Here is a 19988-nt window from a genome sequence, read left to right as displayed (position 1 = left end):
ATCAAAAACTGGCTAATTAATAGGAAACAGAGAGTGAGTATAAATGGGTAATTTTCTCAGTGGAGGGTGGTAAGCAGTGGGGTACCGCAGGGATCAGTACTCGGTCCAATGCTTTTTAACTTATTTATTAATTATTTGGAGTTGGGAGTAAGCAGTGAAGTGGCTAAATTTGCAGATGACACAAAGTTGTTCAGGGTGGTGAGAACCAGGGAGGATTGTGAGGCACTCCAAAGAAATCTGTCAAGGATGGGTGAGTGGGCGTCAATGTGGCAAATGGGGTTCAATGTGGCCAAGTGCAAAGTGATGCACATTGGAGCTAAAAATCCTAACTATAAATACACCTTGATGGGGTCCAAACTGGCAGAGAGTGACCAAAAGCGAGATCTTGGAGTCGTAGATAACTCAATGAAAATCTCGAGACAGTGTGCGACTGCAATAAAAAAAGGCCAATGCTATGTTGGGGATTATTAGGAAGGGAATTGAAAACAAATCAGCCAATATCATAATGCCCCTGTATAAATCAATGGTGCGACCTCATTTGTAGTACTTTGTACAGTTCTGGTCACCACACCTCAAAAAGGATATTCTAGCGTTGGAAAAAGTGCAGAAAAGGGCAACTAGAATGATAAAAGGGTTGGAACGCTTTCCCTATGAGGAAAGGTTAAAGTGCTTGGGGCTCTTTAGCTTGGAGAAATGACAGCTGAGGGGTGACATGGTTGAGGTTTATAAGATTATGCCTGGGGTAGAACAGGTAGAGAAGAAAGTACTTTTCTCCCTCTCTCACAATACAAGAACTCGTGGGAGCTCCATGAAATTGCTGAGCAGTCGGTTTAGAATGGATAAAAGGAAGTACTTCTTCACCCAAAGAGTGATTAACACATGGAATTCACTGCCACAGGAAGTGGTGGCGGCTACAAGCATGGACAGCTTCAAGAGGGAATTAGATAAACACAAGAGGCGGGACCCACAGTACTCGCTGAAGAGGGAGGTATTCCCCGCGGCTCCCGGGTGGCTCGCCTGCTGAAGCCACAGGAGCTCTGCACAGAGGACGCGGCAGCAGCTGCAGGTGAGCCCAGCAGGCGGTCCGTTGGGCTCGCCAGGATTCCCCACTCCATGACAGCAGCAATGGCTACAGCTAGCCACCAGCCCTCCAAGGTTCCCCCCCAGCCACCGTGGCTGCGAGCAACAAAGGCAGCGAGCCCTGTGCAGCTCTTCTCCCTCCCCCGCCGCCACCAGCAGCAGCAACGGCAATGCCCCCCCCCCCAGCAATGGCCGTGGCTCCCAGCTGCCAGGGCTCCTCTTCCCGCACCACCGTTGACACCAGCAGCCACAGTTCGTGTTGGTAAGTGCTTTCTCAGCGCATGCACAGGGAAGGTTCTTTTACTTTTGGGGGGATTTAAATAGCCCCCCATATACTTTTTTCAACTTTTTAGATTTTTCTGTACATCTGGGGATTGCCTCAATGTGCAGGAAAATCTCCCTGCCCCCCAGGTGCCCCCGATGTGCGGATTTAGATATCCGCACGCTGGGGGCAGCCACAGTTCGTGTTGGTAAGTGCTTTCTCAGCGCATGCACAGGGAAGGCTCTTTTACTTTTGGGGGGATTTAAATAGCCCCCCATATACTTTTTTCAACTTTTTAGATTTTTCTGTACATCTGGGGATTGCCTCAATGTGCAGGAAAATCTCCCTGCCCCCCAGGTGCCCCCGATGTGCGGATTTAGATATCCGCACGCTGGGGGCATGTTGGGAATTAGATATATAGATATGGAGCAGAGGTCCATCAGTGGCTATTAGCCACAAGTCATAGATAGGAACTCTCAGTCTGGGGCAAGTGATGCTCTGTCTTCTTGGTGCTTGGGGGGGGGTCAACAGTGGGAGGGCTTCTAGTGTCCTGGCCCCACTGCTGGACCTCCTGATGGCACCTGGTATTTTTGGCCACTGTGTGACAGAGTGTTGGACTGGATGGACCATTGGCCTGATCTAACATTGACTTCTCTTATGTTCTTAAGGCAGGGTACAAATGAAATAAATAAATAAATAAATATAAAGTCTGGGCAATGTACACAGTTCTCTCTGCCTCCATTTTATCTTACAAAAACCTTATGAGGTTGGCTGGGCTGAGAGAGGAATTTGAACCCAGGATTCCCCCATCCTCATTTGACACAGTACTTTACTGGTGCCTCTTCCCACAGGCCATGTTGTATTCTGCAATATACCCCATATATGGCACAGAAATGGGATTACCTTGGTGTAGAATTAACACAGAGGGTTTGCAGTCCTGCTTTATTCATCATTGCTCACAGAACCAGAACTTTGTCTTCTTGAAGATTCAAGCCATGTTGCCCATTCAGGGCTTCTTCTTTTTTTGGTACCCAAATTAAGCTGAGAGAAGAGATGCTCTGGGATAAAGTATTTGTTTTGCTATAGGTTCATGTGTTTCTATGCATTTTCTTCCCACAAAGAAAAAATACTTGTGGGTACCAGAAACCTTGTAACCCCCCCGTCCCCGACCTTCTTGGTTTATCCATGCCTGGTTAGCATCACTTCTGCACCTATCTTTTGCTGTATCCCTTCTTTAAGGAAAAAAGGCATGCTGTACTGTAATAAAAGATACCTCTGAGCATGTACAGAGTGTGTTGCCGTCCTCACTCAGGAAACTGGCAGAGTTTCCCAAAAGAGCTGAGCTTTCTTTAAAAATTAAACCATGTTTCCAAACACAGCCATATTTTATCCTTCTTATCCTTCAATTTTAGGCCAGGACTCTGTATTAAGCTTACTTCCCCTAGTGGACATCCACCCTGTTTTAAATATCTGATTATATTAAAGGAATATGATCATATTAAAGGAAACCCTCTTTATTTGACTATAAATTGGTTATAAGACACTTTATGACAGTTTCCAGCCTCCACATAAAAATATTCAAGGTACCTGGCCAGGCCTGATCTAGCTGCCAAGTTTATAACATTTCTGTGCATATAGGTTTGTAAAATTAAATATGGCCTGGTCAAAGGGGATACAGAGAACACTTTGTCCCTCTCTCAAAATAACAGAACTCCCAGTTAAGTGAATGGGTCTTAGATTCACAGAAGACAAAAGAAAATATTGCTTCAAATAATACATCACTGTCTTGTGGAACTCACTGCTACAGGATGCAGTCAGTGACCATAAGCCTAGATGTGTTTTTAATTAAATGTTATATTTTTGTCTGTGGGCCCTGTTTGGGCAGAAAGGTGGCATAAAAACTTTTAAAATAAACAAACAGATGGCTTTTAAGGGGTGGGGGGAAAGACATGCCGGATAGGTTCATCAATGAGTACTAACCACAGCAGCTGAATGGTGCCTCCATCTTCAGAGGCAGAGGTAGTAGCCAGGCAAAGAGCAAGCCCCTCCCAGAAACACCTGCCTCCATGTACAAGGAGGGGCTACACCACTGGGGCTTCTGCCACGCAATTCTTTTCTCTCATAGACTTAATCCTGTAAGTCTGCTAAGGAATGCACCACTAATAGTAGTGAGAATTGTCATTGAAATTCTTGGCCCTCTTTTTATTCATTAATCAAAACACTTGTATAATTATATAATCACCAGCATCAGTTGTGTGTCTAACCACCAACTTTTGTAGCATTCTTCTAGTTTTAAAAGAGTACAATTTTACCATTCTTTAAATGCTGGGTTATAATTACCTAATCATTGCTCTTTAGTGATTCAGTTTATATCTGACTGAGTCATACTAATTTGCATTTCAGTCAATTAATTTTTTAACTATACTCATTGTTCCAGTCATCTGATTTCTTGCTATGTTAACCATTATGAGATGGTGTGATGTTGATTTCTCCTTTCTCTACTATGGTTATTCAATATTTCAACTATTAATATATTCTTCAAAGGTTGGAACAAAAATCTATCACTGTGGATCTTGTATACAGGTCACTGGATTTCATATAATTTTAGCCCAGGGGGGTTTGCCTGAGAGTGTAATTCCATACTTGGCAGTAACCACAGACCACTGCAAGCCCCCCCCCCCCTCCCAGTCAAATCTATTTTAGATTACAAAGCTGAGGTGGTCAGCCTGAAGATGCTGTAGGATAAATATTAAAATATTTTTGCTAAGGGACCGCCAGGTTCACTGCTACAATACTGCAGGTGATATCAGTGACAGACGACAGAGCCTGAACTTCCATACCTATAAACCCAATTACCCCCAAATACACACACCATTCAAAAACTTAAGCAAAAGCCCACCAATATCTCTTTATTAGAAAGATCCTTCTGTATCCATCACTGCTCCACAGCAGGGCAATTCCTCGGTTTCTCCAGAGGGGCAACTTGGGAGTCCGGAGTCTTGGCAAGATCCATTCTCAACAGGCAGGCAGCTCCCAGAAAGACTGATATGTGGTGGGTTTCGCATAACCAGCCAGCATCCCACCCCAATTCCCCTAACAGACGCAAGGTCCGGCGTCCCCCCCCCCGAAAGCATGTAACAGTCTGTCAGCTCCTGTGCCACATCTCCCACGCAAGGACTCAGCATTTACCCAGAGCTTCTGGACGATTTTATAAGACGCTGCTTATTTTAAAAGTGACCTGGTGTCTTCTTTCCCTCCTTATAAACTAAATTTTTCCAGTATCACTGGATACTTTACTTTTGGGGTAGGGTTCTATTTCCTTAAAAAAAAAAAAAAAAGCCACACGGAACTAGACATGGCTAAATTTAACCCATTTGCAGAACCGGGCATGGATCACATTATGCAGAGGGATGCACAAAATAAATTAAAAGCTCAGACGACCATGAGGACTAGCAGCTAACACCTGCAAATGGGTTAAATTTAGCCATGTTTATTACACCAGGGGAAGGGGGAGAAGGCCTTCATATTTTTAAAAACAAACTCAGAGTAGGAGGCATGGGGGAAGACAGGATCAGGTACAGCGAAATTGTGTGTCCTCGCAGCTGGAGAGTAAAGAGGGGAATTTCAGACAGCCGATATGTTCCGTTTCAGGAACTGTTCACTAACAGTTTCTGTCTGTTATTTCAGACATAACCCTGATGGAATATATGTCCCCTTTCATACAGAAACGCTTCTGTCCCGTTTGGGAAGCGTTCCTGAGCCATTTTTACCTCAAACTGCTTCCAACCGGTCTTCAATTCCTTCTACCGTTCCTGAAGCACTACGGGGTGGCTGTGTAAAATATGCCCCATAGTGCTTCCTCCAGTGACAAAGTTTTTGCGCCCTTTTTCGCCTGCGCGAGCAATCTCCGTCTTTTTTTTTGTTTTGAGCATTCATTTGAGAGCACTATGGCACTGTAACACAATCCCAAAGCAGCACAATAGGGACCCCATTGGGATGCCTGAGATACAGGAGATCACTACATCTGGGAAGGGAAGGGGGCTGAGAAATAGAGAAGCTCAGCCACCTTCCAGCCTGTGTCCCATCCCAAAGGAGGCAGGCAGTGGGGCAAGGATCAGAAACCCCACTCCGACATTGGTGTTGTGCAATGCCAGGTCCATAAATAATAAGACCGCAGTCCTTCGGGACTTTCTGCTGGAGCAGGACGCGGACCTGGCATGGGTGACCGAGAGCTGCGTGCGAGAAGGGGAGACAGTAGCACTTTCCCAGTTAGCTCCGCCTGGGTTCTCGGTCCTTCACCAATCTCGGACAACGAAGCGGGGGGGAGTGGCTCTGTTCATTCGAGAGGCTTACTCCTTCAGGGCGCTCCCGATGCCGAAGCTCACAGGCATTGAGTGTGCCGGCTTTGTATGGGAAGCTGGGGAGAGTTTGGCTGTTTCGTTGGTGTACCGCCTGCCCAACGCACCGTGCGCCTGACAGTCTGCTGTCCCTGGTGGAGGCCATGTCGGGTTGGGCGTTGGAGCACCCTAGACTGATAGTCCTGGGTGACTTCAATGTCCATGTCGACGATGCGGCTTCCTCACGGGTGACGGACCTGATGTCGTCCATGGCAGCACTGGGACTCTCCCAATATGTAACGGCCCCCACTCACCGAGCCGGTCACACGCTTGATTTGATCTTCACGGCGGGGGTTACAGTGGACCATATTACTGCTATGGCAGTTCCATGGTCAGACCACCATGCCCTGAGGGCCCAAGTGAATGTGTCACCCCTACCCTGTTTGGGCGGCGAGCGTATTTTAGCTCACCCACGGAGCCAAATGGACCCAGTGCGGCTTCAGATGGCTCTGCGGGACCCCAGGCCCCCTGGCGGCTCATTAGATGAGCTAGTAGAGGACTGGTAAAACTGACTCTCGACAGCCATCAACGTGATCGCTCCCAGACGCCCTCTGCGCCCGTGCAGTAGGCTGGTGCCTTGGTATACCCAGGAGCTGAGGCTGATGAAGCAAAGGCTTAGACGGCTAGAGAGACAGTGGCGGCATGCTCGTGACGAAGCAACAAGAGCATCTTATAGGATGTTTATGAAATCCTATGAGGTGGCGGTCAAAGCTGCGAAGAGGGAGTTTTACGCAGCCTCGATTGCATCTACCAGCTCACGCCCAGCACAATTATGTAGAACAATTCAGTCTCTAACAGCTCTGCCACAATGCAGACAAAATACTAGGGAATTGGACATCAGCTTTGAGGCTTTTGTGAGCTACTTTGCAGATAAAGTCTTGGCGCTCCGCCGCAACCTCCCCGCCACAGTTGAGACAGTAAGTGAACTTGAGGCTCCATGCATATCTTCTGGTCCCATTCTGGATTATTTCAGTCCACTCAGCCTAGAAGAAGTTGACAGATTGATCTCAACTGTACGCCCAACCACTTGCAGCCTTGATCCGTGCCCCTCCTAGCTAATTAAAGCTGGCTGCGAAGGGTTGCGAGGCGCTTTCAGGGATATTATCAACAAGTCTCTCTTGGGGGGATTGTTCCCGGGGGCTCTCAAGGAAGCAATGGTCCACCCCCTCCTTAAAAAGCCATCCCTGGATCTGACCAAATTGGCCAACTATTGGCCGGTTTCCAAGTTGCCTTATTTGGGCAAGTTAATTGAGAGGGCGGTGGCAATACAGTTGCAGAGCTTTCTGGATGATGCTTCCATGCTAGATCCTTTCCAGTCTGGTTTTTGCCCGGGCCATGGGATGGAGACAGTACTGGTCGCTCTCACGGATGACCTCCGGAGACATCTGGATCGGGGCTGGATCTGGATCGGTGCTGCTATTGTTAGACCTGGCGGCGGCAGTCAACACGGTCGACCATCAGCTGCTCGCCCACCGCCTCGCCAACATGGGAATTCAGGGGCTTGCCTTGCAATGGCTTGTCTCCTTTCTCCAAGGTTGGGGACAAAGGGTGGCCATTGGGGAGCAGCAGTCCCAAAGGCACCCAAGGGGATGTGCTCTCCCCGATGTTATTTAACATCTATATGTGCCCCCTTGCCCAGATTGCCCGGAGGCATGGGCTGGGCTGTCACCAATATGCAGATGACATATTGTTGGGCGGTCAGTCTGACTCTACCCCGGAAGATCTGGACCAGGCGTTGCAGGATGTGGCTGGATGGCTTAGACTGAGTCAATTGAAATTGAATTCGACGAAGACGGAGGTCCTGTGCCTGAATCAGAGTGGTACGGGGGTAGGGATCCCACTCCCAGCCTTTGGTGGGGCACCGCTGGTGCCAGCTTCGAGGGTCAGGAGTTTGAGAGTGTTCCTGGATGCTTCCTTAACAATGGAGGCCCAGGTAGCAGCCGCTGCCAAGGCAGCCTTTTACCATCTTCGGCTGATTAGGCAGTTGGTTCCCTTCCTTGAACGCAATGATCTGGCTGCAGTGATCCATGCTATGGTCACCTTGAGGTTGGACTACTGCAATGCTCTCTACATGGGGCTGCCCTTGGTGCAACTCCGGAAGCTGCAGCTGGTGCAGAATGCGGTGGCCAGGCTGTTGATGGGTCCCCGCAGGTGGGAGCACATCCAGCCTGTGCTTAAGACTCTGCACTGGCTCCCAATAGCATTCCGTATTCGTTTCAAGATGCTGGTTTTGACCTTTAAAGTCCTTTATGGTCAGGGCCCAGCCTATCTGAGGGACCGCCTTTCCCCGTATGTTCCCCAGAGAGCACTGCGATAAGGATCCCAAAACCGCCTGGACCTCCCTGACCCAAAGGAAGTCAGGTTGATGGCAACCAGGACTAGGGCTTTTTCGTTCGTAGCTCCGTCCTATTGGAACGAGCTTCCTGCCGAGATCAGGCCCCTGCGGGACTTGCCACAGTTCCGCAGGGCCGTGAAAACAGAACTTTTTAGGCAGGCGTTCTGCTAGGAGCGACGTCCTACCAGCAGCGCCCTGTGTGAACGCCAATCCAACACGACCTAGCACGGTGGCACTGCTGAATGTGTCCCTAAACTGCACTTTATTTTTATCGCCATCAAATGAATGTTTTATATTGACTTGTCTAGGTTTTTAAATGATGTATTTTATTCTATTACTGCAAAATGTATACTTCTTATCAGTTTTTGGAAGCAGCCCTAAGCCGAAGAGCCAGCGCCGTCCGAAGACATTTCCGTGGTCATGTGGCCGGCGTGACTAAACACCAAGGCGCACGGAACGCTGTTACCTTCCCACCGAAGTGGTACCTATTTATCTACTTGCAATTTCTTGCTTTCGAACTGCTAGGTTGGCAGGAGCTGGAACTAGAGACGGGAGCTCACTCCGTCATGCGGCACACTCGGGTCTCGAACCACTGAACTACCGACCTTCCACAGCCTGCAGTTCAGCGTCTTAACCACTTGAGCCACCGCAGCTCCCCTTGGGCAAGATAGCTACTTGTAAAACGGAGGCTGGGAAAGAGGGGAACGAAAAGGCATCCTGTTGTCCTGTCCCTAAATACTGCATGGGGTGGGGGGAAGCAGTTTGATTTAAGGTGCCCGAAGGAGAAAAGTTAAAGGAAGAGATCTTTAAATTCCAGGCAGCCTGAAAGAGAGTGCAGTCACGGCGAGGGAAGGGGGGGTGGGGAACAGGACAGTTTACAAACCCAGGCAGCATCCCTTCCTCCCTTCCTAACATTCCAGAAATCAAATCTAAAACTGTGTGCATGTGCGTGCCCGAGCTTCCACTGGGTTCCAAGTGGCAGATGTAGTGATCTCATGTATCTCAATGGTCCAGGCATCCCAATGGGGTCGCTATTGAGGTGCTTTGGGGTTGTGTTACAGCGCCATAGTGCTCTTAAAAGAACGTTTAAAAAAAAAAAAAGATGGAGATTGCCTCCGCGCGGCTGAAAAAGGGCAAGAAACCAAAGTGGTGCAGTCTGAAATGACAAACTGCTTCAGAGATGGCTCCTTACCGGTAGGGGAAAGGCTGTGTGAAACAGCCGCCCCTCTACCAGTTTATTCCAAGACGGTACAATAGCCGTTCTAAAAGGGTACTGTGAAATTCCCCATAATTAAAGTAAACCACGTCATACAGAAGCATTTCTAATTGGTTAAGGGAGTTCTTAACCACATAGAATGACATCTACGCACTGATGAAACAAGTAAAAGTCCCCGCTGCCTTGAATTTGCTACTGAAAGAGGTCTTACGTGTATTTTGCAACATTTCTGCACCAAGTCTAAAGGGCCCTTGCATCTGAAACAAGCTGTACCCATTATGGCAAAGGGTTGCCTAAATCTGCAGCAGATCTTCTGCTTCAAGCAGCTTCATCTGAAGGCAACAAAGAGAGGATTGTGGTTCCAAATATGGCCAGACCGGTGGCCTCTTCTCCATCTACTCCTCCCAGGCGAGGGAAACACATCAAGACAGCTCCCTGGAGATCGACCGTCAGATCCTATTGCAATGGGACAAAATGAGAGAAAAAAGGATAGCCAGCAGAAAGAAAATGGCTTCCCTACCTCACCGAGGCCTAATATCTCCTGGTACTTTTCTCAGAATTGGAAGCTATGCCTGGAAAACAACAAATATGAATTGAGAGTGACTCGAGAATCACTGGATACTAGAGGTTAAGATGTCTCCAACATTTTTGTGCAAAAAAATTCCCTTCAATTTATACCAAAAATGGCTGCTGCCAAGGGAAATTAAAAACAGGCAAGTCTCCAGGTCCTGATGGCATGCACCCAAGAGTTCTGAGGGAACTCTAATGTGACATAGTTGATCTACTAACCCATGTATGTAACCTATCACTAAATTCAGCTGCTGTACCAGAAAACTGGAGAGTAGCAAATGTTATGTCATTTTTTAAAAAGGGGTCTAGAGGGGAACCAGGAAATTATAGGCCCATCAACTTAATGTCTGTCCCAGGCAACTTAGTAGAAACTGTAATCAAAGATAGAATTATTAGGCACATAGAAGAACAAAGCCTGCGGAGGGAAAAATCAGCATGGCTTCTGCAAAGGGAAGTCCTGCCTTACCAACCTTTTGGAGTTCTTTGAGGAAGTAACCAAGCATGTAGACAACCATGAGCCAAGAGACATTATATACGTGGACTTTCAAAAGGCTTTTGACAAGGTACCTCAACAAAGACTTCTGAGTAAACTTAGCAATAATGGGATAAGAGAATGAGTTCTCTTATGAATTAAAAATTAGTTAAATGACAGGGAGCAAAGAGTAGGAATCAATGGAAAGTTCTCACTATGGAGGAAGTAAGCATTGGGGTTCCACAAGGATCGGTATCGGCACTGGTACTATTTAATTTATTCATAAGTTATCTGGAACTAGGGGTGAGTGGTGTAGTGGCCAAGTTTGCTGATGCCAAATTATTCAATATGGTAAAAACCAAGTCTGACTGTGAAGAGCTCCAAGAGGATCTCCACAAACTGGGTGAGTAGGTGACAATTTGGCAAATGAAGTTCAGGGTTCGTAAGTGTAAAGTGATGTACATTGGGCCAAAAAGTCCCAAATTCAAGTATAGGCTAATGGAGTCTGATGTTGCTGAGAGGGGAAAAGATCTTGGGGTCGTAGTGGATAGCTCAATGAAAGTGTCAACCCAGTGTGCTACAGCAGTGAAAAAGGCAAACTCTATGTTAGGGATTATTAGGAAAGGGATTGAACATAAAATGGCCAATATTATAATGCCCCTGTACAGAATATGGTGCAACTTCTTTTGGAATACTGTGTACAGTTCTGGTCACTATATCTCAAAAAGGACATTGCAGAGCTGGAAAAAGTACAGAGGAGGGCAACCAAGGGGATTAGGGGACTGGAGCACCTTCCCTGTGAGGAAAGGCTGAAGAGTCTGAGATGACTAAGGTGGGATCTCAAGGGCATCAAATGAAGCTGATGGGCAGGATGGACAAAAGGAATTACACAGAGAGAGATTAAAATGTTGACTTCGCTGCCTAAGGATTTAGTGATGGCCACAGGAATAAATAGCCGTGATGGACTGCACAGAAAAGGAGGTTTTAAAATGCTGCTATTTCAGAGAGACTGGGAGATTAGAAGTTAATTTGCCCTGGAGTGGAGAGTTTGCGTGATTGACTGCTCTTCACGCTCTGATTGGTCAGCATCAGCTCAGAGGAAATTTAACATCAGCTGTTTTGGAGGGGAAAGGATCTTTCTTCTTCGGTCTTTGGGACTGGAGTGAGCAAGCCAAAAAGACAGCCTCTGACAAAGGAAGGGATAACTGGAGTCAGTGTTCTGACGGGGTGTCATGATCCTAGGCCCACAGTAGTGCGGCCGACAGGCTCTCGGGAGGCCTAGTGGCTCCAGGGAAGCCTGTATTAGACTGACTATAGGGCCTGCATTTCCCAGGTCACCCTCTGGGCTAGATTCCACCGGTTTGGGGGGTTCCAGTCCGCTCCTGGCCACCTGGCCGGTGGGGGGGGAAGCCCCACTCCCAGGGCTTTTTCTTTTTGAAAAAGAGGTTTTGGAACTCTCAGGAGGGAAATGAAGTATGGCAGATTTTTCACCAGCCGTGTATTTCTGAGTGCGGAAACACAGGTCTTCACTGGGTAGAAAGGCTTCCCCACATTTTCCACATGGCTGGATGGGAGTCTACATCAGTAATCCGTGGCTTATGACTTTGGATGGGGATGATATTCTCCCAAGCTGTTCATGGATACAACCTTCTTCTAAGAAACAGCTCATCAATCTTGCTTACTGCCAATGCTCCCTCTAAGCTGTGGAGTCTTGTGAGCAAAAATTCTACTTTGTGAGCTACTGGCATTAAAATCGTGTGCGAGCGATTTGGCTGCTGCATAAATTAGTTTGCTCTGGAGCCATCCTTCCTGAGCCAAGACAAAAATGTGTGAGCCGGAGGCTAAAAAACTGTGAGCTAGCTCACACTAACTTAGCTTAGAGGGAACACTGGCCGTGGCCCCGCCCCCAGCGTGCCCGGCGTCATGACGTCACATCCCGGGAACGGCCTCTGGGGCGGGGGGATTTCTGCCCCCGGGGGGACTTGGCAGCCCTATCTCAAAAGCATTTAAAGGGTCTTTTCGTGAGCTGAGCATTCAGCCCGTGACTGCCGCTCTCCCTCCTGCTAGAATTAAAGGTCCCTCCAACTGGTCGGTGGCCCACATGGTCCCGCCAATCAGCTGCAGCCCTTTAAATCCGGCAGGATGGGAGGGAGGGGGTGGCCGGGTGGGTGGTCGCTCTTGGGGGCATCCCTGACCATCCCCAGAACACCCCCCAAATCCCCCCACCGGAGCAACAAGGGGACCTGGCAACCTTAGTTATTGCTGAAGTATACTAAGAAAAGTACCTCTCACTGAAAAGAACTAGAATCCTCTGAAAAGAAGCTACAACAACACTCTTGTATGTTTTAAGATTTCAGTTCTGTATACAGCAAAAAAGTTTTACCTCAGATTTTCTAATCCTTGACTTTTCTGATAGATATGTGTATATATTTCCCTGCTGGTTAAATAAAATATTTTGTTTTGAAAATTAATCTCCCTCAAGGGCCATTTAAAAAGGGTTTAAAAACAAGACAGCTCCTGCATTTCCCTCAGCTTCTTCTGCTGAGTCATAAGCCTAAACAAATATCTGTATCAGGGTGGGACAGTTTGGTTGTTTAAGTCAAAGAAAAGGAATACACGCTACTTGGCAACTTAGTGGATAAAGAGGAACTAAAAGGTTTTGGTAGAAAAATCTGCCTATGAGTTGGGAAGTGACGGGGGGGGGGGGCCTGTCATAACACCTTTAAAAGGGGATTAGACGTATTCATGGAGGATAGGTTTATCAGTAGCTACTAGCTACTGAATCCCAGAGCCAGGAGGCAACATCAGGGGAAGATCTTGGCCTCCATGCCCTGTTGTTGACCCTCCAGAGGAACTGGCTGGCCACTGTGTGAAATGGGATGCTGGGCGAGATGGACCGCTGGCCTGATCCAGCAGGGCTCTTATGTTCTTATGGATAGCCCAGGCTAGCCTGATTTCCCCCCCCCATATATTTTTGGATGCGTGTGCGTGCGTGCACACACATGTGTGCCCATGCCGTGGCAACCTCTGGCCACTCCTACTGGGGCATGGAGGATGTTCAGAGAAGTGGCTTGATAGCCTGCCTCTGCCTCCCAACCCTGGTATTCTCTGGAGGTCCCCCATCCAAATACTTGTCAGGGTCGGCCTTGGTTAGCTTCCAAGATCTGATGAGATCGAGTTTGCCTAGGCTATTCGGGTCAGGGCAGGCTAGCCTGATTTTGTCAGATCCCAGAAGCTAAGCAGGGTCGGGCCCGGTCAGTATTTGGAAGGGAGACTCCCGCAATGTTCCCTCTAAGCTGTGGAGTCTTGTGAGCAAAAATTCTACTTTGTGAGCTGCTGGCATTAAAGTTGTGAGCGAACAGTTTGGCTCCTGCATAAATCAGTTTGCTCTGGAGCCATCCTTCCTGAGCCAAGACAAAAATGTGTGAGCCGGAGGCTAAAAACCTGTGAGCCAGCTCACACTAACTCACCTTAGAGGGAACACTGCTCCCAAGAAATCCCAGGGTCATGACGCGGAGGCAGGCAATGGCAAACCCCTCTGAATGTCTGTTCCTTGAGAACCCCACGGGGTTGGCATAAGTCAGCTGTGACTTTATAGCAAACCAAACCAAGCCTCCTTTGCACATGAGACAGAAAATGATTGCTTAATAGGCAGGGAAGAGCAACAGATGGACTTCCCAACAGCTCCTTCACCACCCACTCCCTGCCCAACTGCCAGTGCAACATCAAGAGGGGTGTAATGCAGGGAATGAAGAATGTGGAACGGGCGTTTGCTGACAATCCGCATGGAAGGCATCCTTTCGTCACAATATCTCTCCTGTTAAAAGCAGTTGGTGATCATGGGGTTTAGGTTTCCAGTTGCAGGATTAAGCCTGTGTTGAAATCCCACCTTGAGCATCTGGACCAGAATGGTTAGAAGTTCAATGCGGACACAGGTGTTACACATGGTAAGCACTGGGGATGCTTAACATTTACGTGATTCAATGGTTTGCCATTACTCCTGGATCATGGAAGAAGCGCAGCAGGGTGCCCACAGGCAAACTGCAAGTTTCAATTTACGCAGGAGACTCCCAAGTATGCAGAGAAATGTGACTCCAAACTAACCAAAAGATTACAATCCCCAAACAGTCTGATGAGGACTGAGAAGGCTTCAGGAGGCGTAGCTCATTGAGAGCAGCTGACCACCCGTTAAAACAAAAAAGAGGGGAGGAAATTAGGAATATTCAGTACCATGAAAAGTTGCAGAATCCTTGAGGGAGGAGATTTCTAAATGGTCCCCCCTCCAGTGAGTCCTTGTGGAGCTTGCTGTTACTGAAAGCCTCTACGAAGCTTTCAACCCAAAGTGTAAATGAATAAAGGTGTAAAGCAGCCACTGAGTGGCACCCCATTGTCTGGGCCCATCTTTCTTCCACCTGTTTCCCGTACACCCCAACTAAGTGAGACCAGTTGTCCAGTTCTGCTCCTAGGCACAGCCACCAGATCCTCCCTCCTCCAGGCCATGTCCAGAAAGATTCAGAACTGCTTTTCTCGGACATCTTGCTAAGACGGTCCCAAGTCTGAGGCTCTGCTCCCGCAAACAAGTCACACTGCACAAGAAATCACCCAACAGTGACAAAAGCCCTGGAGAAATCAAAACCCCACAAGCTTTAATGAAGGAATCGAAAGTAGAAATCGCAGGTCTTTGCTCCACACAGCACAGGAGACCCCAGAAGGCTCTCGACACCATAAAAACCATGCAGCAAGAGGAGAGAGACACAGCAAGCACACACAGAGTTCCTCAGCTGACTGGAGAAAAAACACACAACTTGATAGCACCCTCTTTCACATCACTCAAGGTGTATGTGCCTTTGGGATTTGGGCAGGGAGGGGGATGGAAGAGAGACAGACAAAAGGTGCCGCTGCCACAGGTTTTCCACAGTCAGCACATCCAGCAAGTGATGGGCAAAGAAACTGCTACTACTCCTTTTGTATAGAGAAATGTGAAGAATTCAGGCCAGGGTCTACTTTATCAAGGCTGGTCTAAACCAATAATTAAACTTAGACCCTTCTTTCCTCCCCTGATGAGGGCTCAAAGCAGATTACAAAGTTGTTCTCCCCTCCTCCATTTTATCCCCACAACAGTCCTGACAAGTAGGTGAGGCTGAGAGAGAGAGAGAGTGACTGGCCCAAGGTCACCCAGAGCGCTCATTGGTGATTTGAACCAGGGTTTGCCAGAGCCTAGGCCAACACTCGCCCGTTAGCAAGTTAGACTGAACACATATACAGTTTGTGTACTGATTTTTCTTTATACATGCACTGAGCAATTTTCATGTTACATTCAACCGATGTAGAGCTCAGCATGTGATTTAAACCCCACTTTTATTTGTAAAGTTTATTTGTAAAGTTACGCAGATTTGTAAAGTTACGCAAATACATACTGGTTGTACGTGTGTTCACTGTAACATGTGAACAGGGCAATTCTGATCACAGAAGCTGGAATTAAAATGTGTTAGTCTTTAAACTGCTACAAGACTCCTACAGAATTATTCCTGTTGAGGCTGGCTAGGCAGAGAGAGAGAGTGATTGGGCTTGCCAAGTCCCCCCGGGGGGCCAGGAAACCCCCGGCCCAGAGGCCCGTTCCCTGCCACTAGCGGATCGGGCCCCGGGGGGAACCCCACCCCAACGTGCATGTCACCCGGAAGTGACGCGACCACGCCGGGCACACTGGGGGCGGGGCCACGGTCATCCGAGGGAAAACTCTATGGTTTTCCCTCGGATGGTCGTGGCCCCGCCCCCAGCGTGCACGGTGTGGACGCGTCATTTCCGAGTGATGTGGATGCGGCATGCGCGCTCCAGCCGCCAGCCGGGAGTCCCCCACTGCGGCGAAAATCAGACTTGGCAACCCTAAGAGTGATTGACCCAGGGTCATCCAAGGGAACTTTGTTTCCCATGATAGGAAAAATTAGAGGGGCCGTGTTTGTGATTTTTAAAGGAAAAGGCCATTCTTTTGGCCCAGGGTTGTTGTTAACTTTGGCCTTCATGATTGGCTTTCCTGGGTTTAAAGTTTTCTACTGATTGAAGATTTATTTTTTTAAATGCCTTCCTGCTCTGCCAGTGTGGTGAGCGCTTGCAGTGTGGGATAAGGATCTGGAAAATCCAGCTCTGACCCTGGATCCCCCTGGGAGCTTTACCACAGTGGCTCTCTCTCAGCTTAGCCTACCCCACAGGGCTGCTGTGAGAATAAAAAGGAGGAGGATGGATGGATGGATGCTGCCCTGAACTCTGGAGGAAGGGCAGGATGGGAATGTCCTAAATAATTGAAGAAGGAGAAGACGACTTGGTTTTTATACCCTGCACTTTCACTACCCAAAGGAGTCTCAGAGTGGCTTACAATCACCTTCCTTTCCTCTTCCCACAACAAACACCCTGTGAGGTAGGTGGGGCTGAGAGAGCTCTGAGAAAACTGTGACCCAAGGTCATCCAGCTGGCTTCATGTGGAGGAGTGAGCAATCAAACCTCATTCTCCAGATTAGAGTCTGATGCAATAGAAGGCAACTGCAAACCTATCTCTGAACATCTCTTGCCTTGAAAACTCCACCAGAGGTTGCCATAAGTCAGCTGTGACTTGATGGCAGAAAGAGAAAAGGTGATGAGCTTCTCATAATGCTCCCACAGATTTTACTTGCTGCTTGTATAGCTTTTAATTATTTCTTCCTACCATTAAATACTTAAAACGTTGTGACACTGCTGTTTTAACATGATGGTCTTTTTTTCTTGTCTGCCTTGGCGATTAGATTCTTGTTTTAATATCTTTAGGGCTATAGATTGGTCTTCCAATAAACAGTAACAATCCTGGGGGGTTTTGATTTGTTTTTTAATACTTTATTTTGTTTTCTGTGTCTGTCAAAAACCACCTTGAGAATGGAATAGGCAAGGTGCAAGACAGAAAGACTTTTCTAAATAGCTTTCTATCCCACCCATCTCTCTTGGCCCCTTTGATTGGGAAGCTTCAGGATTCTTGCTGCCAGAGTTCTTCTACACAGGAGGGATGCTTCCATGTGCCAAGTGTAACAGGGAGGCAGGCGCTCAGAGGGTACAGAAACTGGCTAAGTCTGGACAGCCAATGTCTACTCTCCATCTCTGCCCTTGGGAACATCCATTGCTTCAGGGAAAACAAGACAGCCTATTAGTGAAACGAGTTGCTTTTTGCGAAAATTAACAGAGTTTTGTAGAAAAACATTCCTCCACTAGGAAACAGCCAGAGGGGATGAAGGAAGGGTGAGTGAAGTGGAATCCCCAGAGATAAGCCCAAAAATGCATTGAGCAGGAAAACCTTTTGCTGGACTTTACTACTCTAAGTTGTGGGGGGGGGGAAATCTCAGTATTTCTCCACCCCAAAATTCCCTGCACATAGACAATTAGCGTGTTATGGAATTCAGTCTAGTATTTCTCTGCGCCCCAACATCTTATTTCTCTGTGTGCAAGGAAGGTCATTCTCCCCCTCGCAGAAACATCCAAATTTGCACCCCTGTAGTTGAAAGGTATATGAGCCCAAGAAAAACATAACCACACGTTGCCACTGGACTGGCCCTCTCCAGGCTCTGAAGAAATAGCACCACTAAAGAGCAGAGCTAAGAAAAGGTGATACATTTTCCTTGTTCCAGACACAGCCTGTTATATTTTCCTCCTTGCTCTTTCACACACGGCTACACCTACTGGTTCTCCTCTCTGGTGAGAAGCAGCATGAAAAGGAAACAAAAAAGGGGATGAGTGGGAACTGAGGACATAACGTTAGAGACAATGCTAAGCAACAGAAGGCCCTTTAAACACACCCAAATGCACACCTGTTTATGCTGGCAGTGGTTTGGGGGGGGAAGGGTACCCTGGTGTCTAAGGTGGAAGAAAGGCAGGGGCCAAATCAACAGCTCCATCAACAGATGTGCTCTGGAAGATCTGTGCTGTTGGGTTGTATTGGGGCTGTAGTGCATGAGGAGAGGGGATATAAGCCTCCTCCCTGGCCATTTTCTTGACTTGAAACAGTCCCATGGATCTCCCCATTAGAGAAATCTATCTGCACCAATGCGATGGCTCAGATCCACCCAAGTTTCCTCCAGTGGGTAAAGAGGGCCATTTCAGTTTGGGAAAACAGCACAGCGGGATCTGAAGCGGGCTTGGGAATTAGAGTTTTAGCACATGGCTCCCAGAAACACATGTGTTGATACGAGCAGACTTTATAACATGGGATGAGGCCACTAGGACCCACAGGGACAGAAATGGCGGCAAAGTGGTTATTTCACACACTGAGCCAGAGACCTGTAAGAAGATTTATGGGCAGAGTTACAGCAAAGAAGCTTAGAGTAGAGTGTAGGGGGACTGCAGACTGCACCCTGGAAACAGGGAACACCCCCAAAAGGCAGAGCTTCTTGCTTCTTTTCAGAATTAAAAATGAGCAAAATTCAGCCAAGGCTCTCCACCTCTCCCTCCCCTTTTCCCCACTCTAATGGGGTGTACTGCATCTCTGAAACACCTGCCTTCTTCGGGATTTTTAGGACAAATGCACCCTGTTTGGAACATGGTCACCCCAGGGATAAGCCAGTCATAGCAACTGGGAGCAAACTGGGGGTGCTTTCGGCCTGGTAGACAAGAAACAGAAACAGTCTGTGCAGACGGGCACGGCACACTGCTGCTCTCCCTGCACTCCCAGAGCAGCCTGGAAGCGCGCGCGTGCACACACACACACACACACAAATATATTGGATGCACAGCAGTACAGCATGTGAATAAAGTCACAATTTGGAGAGCACAGTTGTGTGCAGCTGCAATCCTGCCAGTTAAGCCCAGGACTGGGAAAGCCCTAACTGCATGGCTCATGGGACGATTTTGCCCAGCTGCCTTTGGTGAAGAGCCCTTTTGCTCAAGGAGGTTTTAAAAAGCTGGAAAGGAAAAACAGCAGGCTTCCAATTCTTCATCTCAGGCAATTCATGACACATAATCCCTGATTTGGCCACTTGTCGTAAATTCCTCTCCTCCGGTTCCCCCTGATCACTCCCTCCCAGGTTCTTAACTGCCCCACGGCTGGCCCTGGATCAACCTAAGCAAGGAACAACAGATCAACGGGAACATAACATTTATTTAACATAACATCAGATCAACGGGAAGCAGCAGAATGCCAAACTAGACGTGCCCCAAGACTGATTCAGGCTGCTCTGCAGTTTTAAAAAGGCTCAAGGCCACCACAGGCAGCCAATTCAGCCTTCGACAACAAATTCAGATTTTTTTAAAAAACATCCAGCATGACAGAGTTCTGGCAAGCTCAAAACCCTGCACAGGGTTTTAAGACGGGTCTGGTTGGGCCACTGTCACTTGCACTTTGTTTTGGACCAACACAGCAATCTGTGGCCAATGAACTAGATACAAAACAAAGGACCCCAGAACAGCTAATTGGAAGCTTGTTAAAAAAGATTTAAAAAGATGTTTTAAAAAACCCTCAAGCATCAAAGCCTTGACATTTTTGAGGTTCCAGAAGGAGCCTTGACTTGCTGCAAGGGTGGGGTAGAGGTGGGAAAGCAGGGCTGCCCCTGGTGAAAGAGGAGAGAAGCAAAAGGAAAGAAAAAGAGTTGCAAAACAGTTTGAGGAAGGAAGGAAGGAAGGAAGGAAGTAAGGAAGGAAGGAAGGAA

The sequence above is a fragment of the Gekko japonicus genome, unplaced genomic scaffold, assembly GCF_001447785.1.
Source record: "Gekko japonicus isolate JY-2015 unplaced genomic scaffold, Gekko_japonicus_V1.1 scaffold456, whole genome shotgun sequence".
NCBI lineage: Eukaryota > Metazoa > Chordata > Lepidosauria > Squamata > Gekkonidae > Gekko > Gekko japonicus.
This window is presented reverse-complemented; position numbering follows the sequence as displayed.